Raw genomic sequence first — 12,610 nt, forward strand, 5'->3', positions numbered from 1 at the left:
TCTTCGCATGATCAATAAATCGATCAAACAGAACACCTCTTTTTGAATGATTAAATGCGAGTTGATTGCAGATTTCATGGACAAATATGAGGGGGCTGACTCATCTTGACTCATTTTGTATACAATTATGTGCACAATTTTTCTATAGCATCTTAATATATTTTTAATTTGATAATAAATCTGGTATTCCTTGATGTGGACCTTTTGAATTAAACATCCGAGTGCGAGCATATCATCCTAGACACCGTAATTAATTACATTATGAGCAATCTTTATTTTATATGTTTTATGAAATAAATCAACTGTATCACCTTAATTTCTCCCTCTAGTTTAGAAAAGTCAGCTATTATAAGAGCTTTAGTGCCAAAGAATTCCATTGGTGTGACAATTTTCAAATTGCATATTTTGGTAACTTGCCCTCTAACAATTGCTCACAGTCACATTAGCATCAATGTCAATATAACGGATCATATTCCTCGAGTATGACATTATAACGGATCATATTCCTCGAGTATGACATTATCTCGTAAAGATTGGGATGACACCAAGTATAATGTTGCCTCACTGTATGGTGTTAACCAAGTACAACGTCGCCTAAGTTAGGGACGATGTCGATTGAGTATAATGTCACATTGCAAAGATCGTGATGATGTTGATCAAGTACAATGTCGTTTCGCAAAGATTGAGATGAAGTCAAGCGAGTACAACGTGCGTAGATGATGTCTCGCATCCTAGAAGCGAGGTTCGAGCTTGACCTAATTGGATGATGTCTTTCGTTTATAAATGCAGGCGATCTTGTGTATTCGGGATTCGATCGAATTGTGTAGACCTCTTAGCCACAGTGTAAAGGTTTACAAATATTTTAGCGCTAGAAGGTCTAATGTCATAAGATCAACCTCGCCTAGGCAAACTGGTTGAACATTGGCAACGAGTGCCTTCCGACCCACTCAACTCTTGGGTTCGGAGAATAACTCCCACCTCCCTCGGAGCAATAGGCGAATGGCTCCGTGACAACCTCGGGGCACTATTGGCGGTTGTTCATTGACCTAGGGTTATCACTCCTCGGGATGGCCATTGCTCAACCTCCCATCTCCCTCGAGGCTCTCCCTAGCCAGACACACCAAGTCCAAGTTTTGTCAGGGATGATGTAAACCATTGGTCCCCTTGTTCCTCGCTTTAGGCAACTCTCGACGCTCCCACATGTCATAACGGGAGTTGTCGCCCCTTGCACCCACGTAGCCTCCACCCTCTCTTGGACCACCCTTGGTCCCTTGGTGACCCATGACAACGAACATTGCCTCATCGCTCGAAGGGCAATCGAATTCGAGGCCAATGCCCATGCATAGCATGCAAATTCGGCGCCCCGGCTTCGGTAGTCCTGAGCCCGATACCCTATCGTTCGACTCAGTGGACTCTCGTCGGGCACAGTTATGCTCAGTCAATCGACGTTTATATGAGGTTCAACGAGAGTTTCATAAGTCCAAAGAAGAGCTTGGCGAGACCTCTTCAGGAGGGTAGCCCTCATTGGAGATTCAAGCCCAGATGGCCCTTTAGGGCACCTTGGATGCCCTCATGTGTAGGGCATTCCCTACCTCGCTTTGGGGCCCGACTTAGATGTGGTACAGTCGCCTCCGACTAACCTCCTTCGACCAGTTGGCCAAAGAGTTCAAGCTCAACTTCCTGGCCAACGTGTGACCGAAGTCGTCTACAGCTTTGCTCCTCGGTCTCAGCCAGAAGGACGACGAGTTGCTTTCTCATTTCGTGACTCGTTTTACTACCGAAATCTGGGGGTTACCCGATGCTCATCCCTCTTTGATAATGTAAGTGTTCTTAATGGGACTGTAGCCTTCCGGATTTTGGTCGCTAGTCGAGCGACCGTCGATGACTATTCCCAAAATGCTTCAACGTACTAACCAATACGTAGCTACCGAGGCATTGATGGCGGGAAAGCACGAGGAGCATAAGAGGTCGCAAGCGGAACCGCCCTGAGGGCAAGCCTCGGTATCGCCAAGAAGGAGGATCGATCGACCCGATGCATCTCTCTCGAGGCCCCCTCTCTCGCCTCTAAATTCCTCTAGGATGGAGATATTTCTACATATTAGGGAGAAGGGACTCTTGAAGGCCTCTAACCTAACGATCGCTCAAAGTACTGTCGGTTTCACTGCAACTACGGACATGACACCGAGGAGTGCCGTGACTTGAAGAACCAGATTGAAGAGTTCATACGTCGGGGACACCTTGGTCACTATGTTAGAAGAACACATGAATTATCGCCACGCCCTTTGGGTCCAATAGAGAAGCAGATTGATGTGATCAGCGGTGGCCCGACATCAGGTGGGGATCGCATGGCGGGGTGAAAGGCTTACGCTTAAGTAGTTGTTGAAAAACGACCGAGGTAGCTGCAAGTGTCGGAGATCACCTTCCCAACGGGGGAAATCGAGTACCGCGAGCATGACGATGCATTGGTCATCTCGGCTATAATCGCCAATGCTCAAGTTAAAAGGATCATGGTGGACACCGGGAGCTCCGCCAACGTCCTTTACTTCGACGCCTTCCGGAAGGTTGGCCTGACCAAGGATGACCTCACCCTGATGCAATCAATGCTTGCTGGATTTACAAGTGATTACATTTCATCCCTCGACACCACCATCCTACCAGTCACCCTGGGAGAGGAGCCAAAGACCAAGACGGTCATGGTGACCTTCATGATGGTGGAACTCTCCTCGACGTACAATGCCATCCTTAGCCAACCAACCCTGAACAAACTTAGGGTTGTCATCTCTATGTACCACCGGGCAATAAAGTTCCCTACCCGACCTAGGATCGAGGAAGTAAGGAGCGACACTCGGGAATCCCGACAATATTACCTGGCGGCCTTGCTCAAGAAGTCGAAGCACGAACGCTCCATCGTCGACCCTCGGGGTGTCGCCAAGCCGTCGCAACGCCTCGAGCCGATCGAGCACACCCAAGAGGTCCCACTATGTTGTGACCGACCAGATGGATCATCATGGTCAGGTCTGAGCTACCGGAGAAAGAAAGAGAGCAACTCATCAACCTACTGGTTGAAAATGTCGACGTCTTTGTTTGGTCACTGGTAGACATGCCCGGGATTGATCAGACGGTCGTGCAACACCACCTAAACATCAGTCCCCAAGTGTGATTGGTAAAGCAGCGGCCATAGAAGCTGGCGCTCGACCGACAAAGGGAGGTGGATGAAGAGGCAGAATGACTTTTGGTGGTAGGATTCATCACCGAAGCAAAATATCCTCGATGGCTATCGAATATAGTTCTCGTTAAGAAGCATAATGAAAGTTGGAGAATGTGTGTTGACTACACCGACCTTAATCGAGTATGCCCGAAGGATTGCTATCCACTCCCAAGGATTGACCAGCTAGTCGATGCAACTTCGGGGCACGAGCTCCTCACATTCTTGGACGCATTCTTGAGGTACAACCAAATCAAGATGGCACCAGAAGACTAGGAACATACAGCTTTCATCACAAACCGAGGAGTTTACTTCTACACAGTCATGCTATTCGAGTTAAAGAACGTTGGGGCAACCTACCAAAGGATGATGAACAAAATGTTCGTCCACCATATCAAGAGAAACATGAAGGTGTATGTTGATGACATGATCGTAAAGAGCAAATCCACCCAAACTCACCTGACGGACCTCGCCGAGACATTCAGAAATTGCGGGAGTGCGACATGTGCCTCAATCCTACCAAGTGTGTCTTCGGAGTCAGCTCAAGAAAATTCCTCGGCTTCATCATCCACAGAAGGGGAATAGACGTAAACCCAGAAAAAGTTCAAGCTATCATCAACATGCAGCCTCCTCATTCGGTGAACGAGACGCAGCGCTTGACTGGGAGGCTCGCCACCCTAACTCTGTTCCTATCCTGATCGGGGGATAGGTGTCTCCCTTTTTTCGAATCTTGAAGAACCCGAAGAACTTTGAGTGGACTCTGAAATGTCAAGCGGCCTTTGGTCGGCTAAAGGAGCACTTGGCCCGTCTACCCCGACTCGCCATAGTCTCCTCGGGAGAACCACTCAGCCTCCACCTTGTGGCTTCCGAGCATGCTGTTAGTTTTGTCTTAACTCGGGAAGACTTTGGGGTGCAACAACTGATCTACTACTTGAGCCACATCCTCATCGGACCTGAGGCACGATATCAACCGGTGGAGAGATTGGCTTTAGCACTCGTTCAGACAACTAGGAAGCTATGACCTTACTTACAGGCCCACCCGATCAAAGTAGTGACTGACCAACCACTGCGATAGATCTTATCCAAATTTGACGTGTCCGAATGAATGTTCAAGGGGTCAATCGAGCTCGGGGAATTCGACATACATTATGTGTCGAGAACGGCCATCAAGGCTTAGGCAGTCACCGACTTCATCTCGAAATTGACTCCCCTCGAAAGCAGTAACATCAAGCATACCAAGCAACGATAGAGCTTGCACGTCGACGGCTCGGCAAACGCAAAAAGGGGCGGGGCCGACCTCGTCCTAAAAAGCCCCGACGGTTGGTCGTTCAGTCATGCACTCTGTTTCGGGTTCAAGCCCACCAAAAATGAAGCCAAATACAAAGTACTCCTGTCCGGGCTTAAACTAGCCCTCGAGCTCCAAGTCAAAGACATCGAGGTTTTCACCGACTCCCAAGTGGTGGTTGGCCACATCAATGAACACTATGAGGCTCGGGACGCTACCATTTCAAAATACCTATCCGAGGCAAAGAAACTCGCTAGCTCTTCTAACGCTTCGCCATAACAAGGGTGCCATAGGCGTAGAACGCCCAAGCCGATGCCTTGGCAAAACTTGCCTCGGGTGAAAGCACCGAATTGCCTCCGGAAGTCGAGCAGCTTCCCTATCGGACCATCACGACCAAAGAGGTGGCCACGGCCGATAGAACCCCGACTTGGGTGGAAGAGATCCTCTGCTACAAAAGAGATGGGACACTACCAGTCGACAAGGCGACCTCCCAATGGCTCCGACGTAGATAGGTGTGGTATTGCGAGATGAACAGACGGCTCTATCAGAGGTCGTTCACCCAACCGCTCCTGCATTGCCTGAATCCCGCGGAGGCCCAGACGATTTTAGCCAAGGTCAACGAAGGGATCTACAAGGAGCACATTGGCGGTCGGACCTTAGCCTTCAAAATCCTCTGATAAGGATATTACTGGCTGACCATGCATCGAGATGCTATGACATATGTACAACGATGCTAGTAGTGTCAGAAGCATTCCTGAGCACATCATCAACCTGCAGTTTCGCTAATCGCCCTAAACAGTGCATGGCCCTTTGCGCAATGGGGGATGGACCTCCTCGGCGCAGCGAAAATTCCTCATCATTGGAGTGGATTATTTCACCAAATGGGTGGAGGCCGAGCTACTGATGTCCATCACCGAGAAGCAAGTAGAAGGGTTTATATAGAATAACATTATTACCCGCTTCAGCGTCCCTAAAGCCATCATCACCGACAATGGTACACAATTCAACAATGGATTGTTCAAAAGATTATGCTCGGGCTACGGTATACAATTGAGGTTTAGCTCGGTAGCTCACCCCCAAACTAACGGCTTGGCCGAGATAACCAACCGGGCGATATTGGGTGGCCTGAAGAGAAGAGTCACGGGAGCTCAGAGCACTTGGGTTGATGAATTCCCAAGCATACTGTGGGCCTCCCGAACTACTAGTCATATATGCCCAACAAGCCAATCACGTGAGTAATGGCACGTGTGACTTGACACGAAATCTTTTTGCTTATTATATTTTGGTACTTATCATTTTATATTGATTATTGCATATATGGATGTATATATTGTGTTGTCCTTGGATCTGTGCAATGAAAATCGGATTGTGATGAGATCATGATAATAAGACTGATTCGCCTTTAAACACAGATCCTAAATAATCTCGGTCATAGGTTACTCGAGAGGGACATCGAGATAATCGGACAGACTAGTGTGCTGTATACCCGTCCATATGATGGATGCAGCTGGTCTTATAGTTACTCGTGTGGGGACACTAGGGATACAATACCATGCTTATTGGAGAATGAGTTCGCTACTTGATCCGCTTACGGAATGCTGGATGATTGATGATACTTATTATCCGACAGCGATTCCGTAGTCCCAGTGGTCCTTAGAGTTGAGAAACTAAGGATGTCATATATGAGTGCTCCATTCTTTGATACCAGACTTATAGGTTTGGATGTCCCATATCTAGTACAGACGGTCATCGGGAGTGGTAGTCAACCTTACGAGGGCTATTAAGTGTCGATAGAGGATCATCCACTCTTGGTGTCATGAGAGGAATATCTCATGTGTTCTTGCTCAAACAAATCCCTGGCCAAGGTCATTCAGATTGAGAGAGAAAGAGTTCTCTGGGAGAATCCGATTAAAGTGAGCAGGGATTTCATGACTTCCAGGGCCCGAGTGGTCTTCTCACTCACAGGAGATGCCCCACCCGACGACGGGTCACTACTCGAGATCGACGCTGCAACCTCGGATCCTGACCTACCGGATGACAAAGAAGAGGAAGAGAAAGAAGAGGAAGAGGAGGAAGGGGACATCTTGACCGACCTGAGATATTTACGGACCAAGGAGGAAAGGAGGAAGGAGAGCCGGAGTGTAGGAATGGACTTAGCAAAAACCGATAGGCAAAAGGGGAGAAGGTGAAAGGGGGCTTTATAGGGTGAGATTCCGCCAACCGAGGTGACCCTTCACCTCCCCCAGAATGCGAGCAGTCGCTCACCTCACCATAATGTCTCATAAAGAAGCACTAGTTTCGAGACAAGGCGTTCCCGCCAGGGCAAAAGTCTCCTGTCAGGACGAAAATTTCTCGCCAAAACTGCAAGGCGGGAAGACTCCCATCTCGGTTAATTTTGACCATAGGCAAAGCAAAGTTGCCCAGTCATATCAGTACTTCAATGCCCGAGCCATGGTGTTTGGTCACATCAGCCCTCAATGCCCGAGTCGTGGTGCTTGGTCACATCAATCTTCAGTGCTCAGTCATATCAGCCCCCATGCCCGAGCCTTGGTGCTCGGTCATGTCAGTCCTATAGTGTCCGAGCTATACCTCTTGGTCACATCAATCTACGATGCCCGAGCCATGCTGCTCGGTCACATCAGTCTATGGTGCTTGAGCCATGCGTCTTGGTCACATTAATCTTCAGTACCCGAGCCATGCTGCTCGGTCGCATCAATCTATAGTGCCCGAGCCATACCTCTCGGTCACATCAGTCCATGGTGCCCGAGCCATGCCTCTCGGTCACATCAATCTTCAGTACTCGAGCCATGCTGCTTGTTCACATTAATCTATAGTGCCCGAGCCATACCTCTCGGTCACATTATTCTACGGTGCCCAAGCCATGCCTCTCGGTCACATTAGTCTTCAATACCCGGCCATACTGCTCAGTCACATCAGTCTATAGTGCCCGAGCCTCTTGGTCACATCAGTCTATGGTGCCCGAGCGATGCCTCTTGGTCACATCAGTCTTCAATACCTGAGCCATGGTGCTTGGCCACATCAGTCTTCAAGTGCCCGAGCCATACCTCTCGGTCATGTCAGTCTTCAACACTTGGGCCATGATACTCGGCTGTATCAGTCCTTTAGTGTCCAAGCCAATGTGCTCACCACCACCAACTAAATTGCTACACACGCTATCGAGTAATGCCACTCACCTAGCCAGAACTCTGACATTTGTTCCCAACAAACTCTATCTCCGACTGATCATGGTTCTCGGAAATCCCCAGCCAATAACCAGTCATACCACTAATTGACACAGAGCAACCTGACTTATAAGACGAACTGCACCATGCACCAGGCCCCTTGGGGAGCGATCCGGTACGTGCCACTTTCTGATCAAGGGAGAGAATGATAGTGCATATTTTGGTAACCTGCCCTCTAACAACTGCTCACAGCCACATCAGCATCGAGGTCAACATAACAAACCACGCTCCTCGAGTATGACGCCACCCCACAAAGATCGGGACGACGTCGACCAAGTACAATGTCACCTCGTAAAGATTGGGATGGTGCCGACCAAATACAACGCCGCCCCGCAAAGATCGGGATGACGCCGACCAAGTACAATGCCGCCTCGCAAAGATTGGGATGGCGCCGACCAAGTTCAATGCCTCCTCACAAAGATCGGGATGGCACCGATCGAGTACAACGCTGCCCAACAAAGATCGGGACGGCGCCGATCAAGTACAACTTCGCCCCGCAAAGATCGAGACGATGCCAACCAAGTACAACGCCTCTCTATAAAGGTAAGGATGGCACCGATCAAGTACAACGCTGCCTTGTAAAGATCGGGATGGCGCCGGGCGAGTACAATGCCCCCCGGCATCGTGGTACAAAGGACGCTCAATATCTGCATGAATAAGCTCGCTGCTTGATGGGTCGACAACCATAAATTGTTGAATCTCAGATTTTGATGATGAAACTAATTGATTGTGTTTAGATGTTTAACTGTATTTTGAGTGATGCAGGTCTACTCGATCAGGTTTAGACAGTTGACGCAGGAGGAATTGACGTTGCGCTGGAAGAGATCACGTTAGGATATTGGATGGCTGAACGCTTCGAACGTCGGGCATCGGGCCAAGGAGAGCGAAACTGTGCCAAGGATATCGGCGTTGCGGAGGTCAACCGCCGATTGGGCAACAAGCTGCAAGAGAGGATGATGCGCCGAAGAATCGGACGAAGCGCCAACCAATGACGTGCCGGGCAACAGAATGTCAATTCTCTTTATAATAATTGTCTAGATCGGAGTAGAATTTTTGCTTGTGTGTGTGCAGGATTAACTACGATAACGACGAAGACTAAAGCAAAACAAAGTGTCGGAGTCAAGCACGAAGGATTCATTGCGAGTTCGAGAGTTCGACGGAAGTCTGAAGGTTCATCGGGAATGCTGCCGAAACTAGCCAAGAATGAGTAGGGAGCTTGCCGAAGGGTTTTTCGGAAGCTCGCCGGAAGGTTCGTTGGAAGTTCGCGGAGCTCACCGAGAATGATCGGAGCTTTCCGAAGAAGCTCATTGGAACTCGCCAAGATCAAATCGTGAAGTCTAGGAGCTTGTCGGGAGTCCGCAGAATGGTTTCCGAGAGTTTATCGGAAGACCGTCGGAAGTTCGCCGAAAGCTCGCTAGAAGAAGTCTTGACTTACGGACTTTGTAATAGCTTATAAAATGTCTTCAAATTCGTAGTTATCATGTTAATTAGAGTTAGGATTAGGTGTTAATCCTATAACCCAAGTAGGGGCTAATTGGGCCCGAGTTCGGACTGGTTTGGGCCAAGTTTGGAGCTCAACCAGTGAGCTGATTTGGCCTAGGCGGTGGCACCGCCTAGACTGGCGGTGGCACCGCCCAGCACCCGAGAGCTGGGCGGTGACACCTCCAGGGCTGGGCGGTTGCACCGTCCAACACCCGAGCGCTGGGCGGTGGCACCTCCAGCATTCGGGAACCTAAAGAGAATTCAAATTTTGGAGCCCAAATTTGAATCCTCTTGAGGCCTATAAATACCCCTCAAATCTCAGCTGAGGTTACAACTTTTGAGAAGCATTTTGATTGAGAGAAAAGTCTTAGAAAGTCTTAGCAAGTCTTGTTTTCAATTTGCTAGAGAGTTCTCCTCCTCCTTTCTTATTGAAAATTTGTAAGAGGTTGAGCTGCTTGTAAAAGGTTGTAAGAGGGGTGTTTACCCTTCCATTTCAAGAGATTTGCTAGTGGAAGGTGGGAGCCTCATCGAAGAGGGGCATCGCAAGTGGAGTATGTCATTTGACCGAACCACTCTAAAAATCGGCGTAATCTCTGGTTTGCATTTTATTATTGTCATTTACATTACTGCAAATCTTCTTACTGCTTTAGTTCCTTATTACCCTTGCTGCGCAATTTTAAGAATACGCTTTCAAGTTAAACTTTTTAAGTTCCGTTCTTATCGTACGAAAGATTTTGTTAAAATCGAAGTTTTAATCCGCTGCACTAATTCACCCCCCCCTCTTAGTGCCGCTCCGATCCTAACATAAATGTGTCAAGTATGACTGGGCCCTATGCGCAGGGTATAAAAACTCATCATCGAGCTAGCAATATGGAAGTTTTAGATGCATATTTTTCACTCAAATTTAACAAAATCTCCGAAGGGGTCGAGTCGGGAAATCCCCCACCCGACCTCGACCTGTGTGCAAGAGCAGACAATAGGGAGGGAGGTGACCAATCAAAAGAGAACCCCCGCATCTCAGAAGCGAGGGTCGAGCTCGACCCAATCAGACGACGACTTCCACTACTCGAGTACCGAGACGAGCGATCTTGTGCATCCGGGACCGGATCGAACCGTGCCGACCCCTCAACCATGATGTAAAGGTTCACAAACAAAATTAAACGAAGTCATTTACATGTTGACCTAGAGTTGTCATGTTCGATCGGTTCTCATCTAAGCCCGTCGGCATAGATACAAAGTAGTAAAAAGGTTGTTTGGCATTTACATTAGTGATAATATAGATGTAAAATAATGAAAAGTTGTTCGATATTTGCATGAGTATTAACATAGATGTAAAACACCGAATGGGTTGTAGAGCGACATTGCCTTTTCGTTAATATATTAATTTTATATTTTCGTTAGTATAAAAATGAAGTTAGATCTTCTATTTTTATAATTATAAATTTTTTTAAATTTAAAGATCAGGTTGTTAAAATAATTTAATTATTAGGGTTAATTTGTAATTAATTTTTTCTTAGTTATTCTGACAATAGCGTTCAGTTCGTTGTATTGTTCATGTTTGTCATGTGATTGATAAGCATTGCATTCAATGGTTTGGTGGATCTCTCAGCAGCTAAATGATGGTTGATGTTTTTACATAATATACACTTGCATTGATGATCATTTTCAGCCTCCTTCCATGTCTCACTTTCGATATGATCGAATTTGATCATGTAACGTCCTTCGCCTCCACAGAATCAAATCTAGTCAAAGTTTTCTTTATTATGATGTATCCTTTGACATAGATGGGTGATGCCATAAAGCATACTTTGATCCCTAGATGGATCAAAATGACAATAACAACACCCCACCATCCATAACATAATCAAGTCGTCTATCGAGTTGAACATCATATCCATATATCTTTTGCATATCAAAACATAATGGGGTAAATGATAAACGATTTTTATATATGGACAAGTTGTCTACCGAGTTGATCATCGTATCCAAATATCTTTTGCATATCATATATCTTTTGCATATCAAAACAATGAGGTAGATGATAAATGATTTATATATATATGGACGATCCAATATCATGTCACATCATATTGGATACCACGTTAGCTCAAATCAGCGCTCACTTTTGAGTACATAGTTACCTGGACACATTAGAACTTGACTCCCCACGTCTGAGCAACTATATTATCATTCATGCAAACCATACATGTGGCAATCATAATGTCGCATAGGCCTTATCGAGTCACCTTAATCTCGATTTAAAGCCTTGCAACAAGTTCAGCCGTTGGATTTAGGTTAGCTCCGAATCTTCTATATGACAGACAATCATAGTGTGTAGTTATAATCAAGGTATGTAATTTCGAATAATATCATCCGGTACGGATGGTACGAACCGATTGTTATTGGACGAAACGAAATAAATATATATATATATATTAATATATAAAAAAATATTTATATAAATATTTTTATAAAAGACGACGTCGCGTCACATTTTTTGGTGACGTCGTCGAGACGACGCAACGTCACCTTTTATAAGAATATATATATATATATATATATATAAACGAGACGACATCGTGTCGCCTCAACGACGTCGCCCCAGAGAAGGAAAAGATAATGTCGTCGAGGTGATGTGACGTCACCTTTTATAAAAAATATAAATATAAATAATATAAATAATATATATATATATACCGAGCGATATATCGAACGATATACCACTCGATATATAGTATCATACTATACCGAACGAACGTCGAAACTTCGATATAGTACGATATTTCAATCCTTTATTATAATATCATACGATATTGCCCGTCTATGGTATTTCGAAACTCTGTCATTCAGTTAGATATCTCTTTCAATAAGACTGGCGTTTTTATGCATGAGGATGCCATTTAGGCTTAAGATTTGAACTGTTTGATAGCAGGTGCAATCTCGTTACCACGAATAGGCATAGCCTTCGATTTGTTGTGGGTAGCATCGTGTGTTAATGGCATCTCGAAACACTGAATCGTTGAATGATTCGGTGGATCAATATCATTAGTCGAGCTGATGAATCAATTCGTTAGATAATGTACTTAATATATCAAGAAAATAATTATTACATATCATATTAAGAATATAAATATATATAGTAAATTTCTTTCTCTTTTTTGCTTATAATAAACATTCATATAGTTCAAATAGTCTAATCATAATAAAATATATCGTGAGGTTGATTTTGTTTTTTTATTAGGCTGATCACTCTTAACTCATAACTCTTAAAGAGTCTAAGATTCGTAAGATTATGACTCTATGCTTATATTTTTGTCTAGATTGTGACTCCTAATTTATGTAATCAACGTACATTCGGATTACATGGAAAACTCCCATAATACTAATATCTTTAAT

The sequence above is a fragment of the Musa acuminata genome, chromosome BXJ3-11 (assembly GCF_036884655.1).
Source record: "Musa acuminata AAA Group cultivar baxijiao chromosome BXJ3-11, Cavendish_Baxijiao_AAA, whole genome shotgun sequence".
Classification (NCBI taxonomy): domain Eukaryota; kingdom Viridiplantae; phylum Streptophyta; class Magnoliopsida; order Zingiberales; family Musaceae; genus Musa; species Musa acuminata.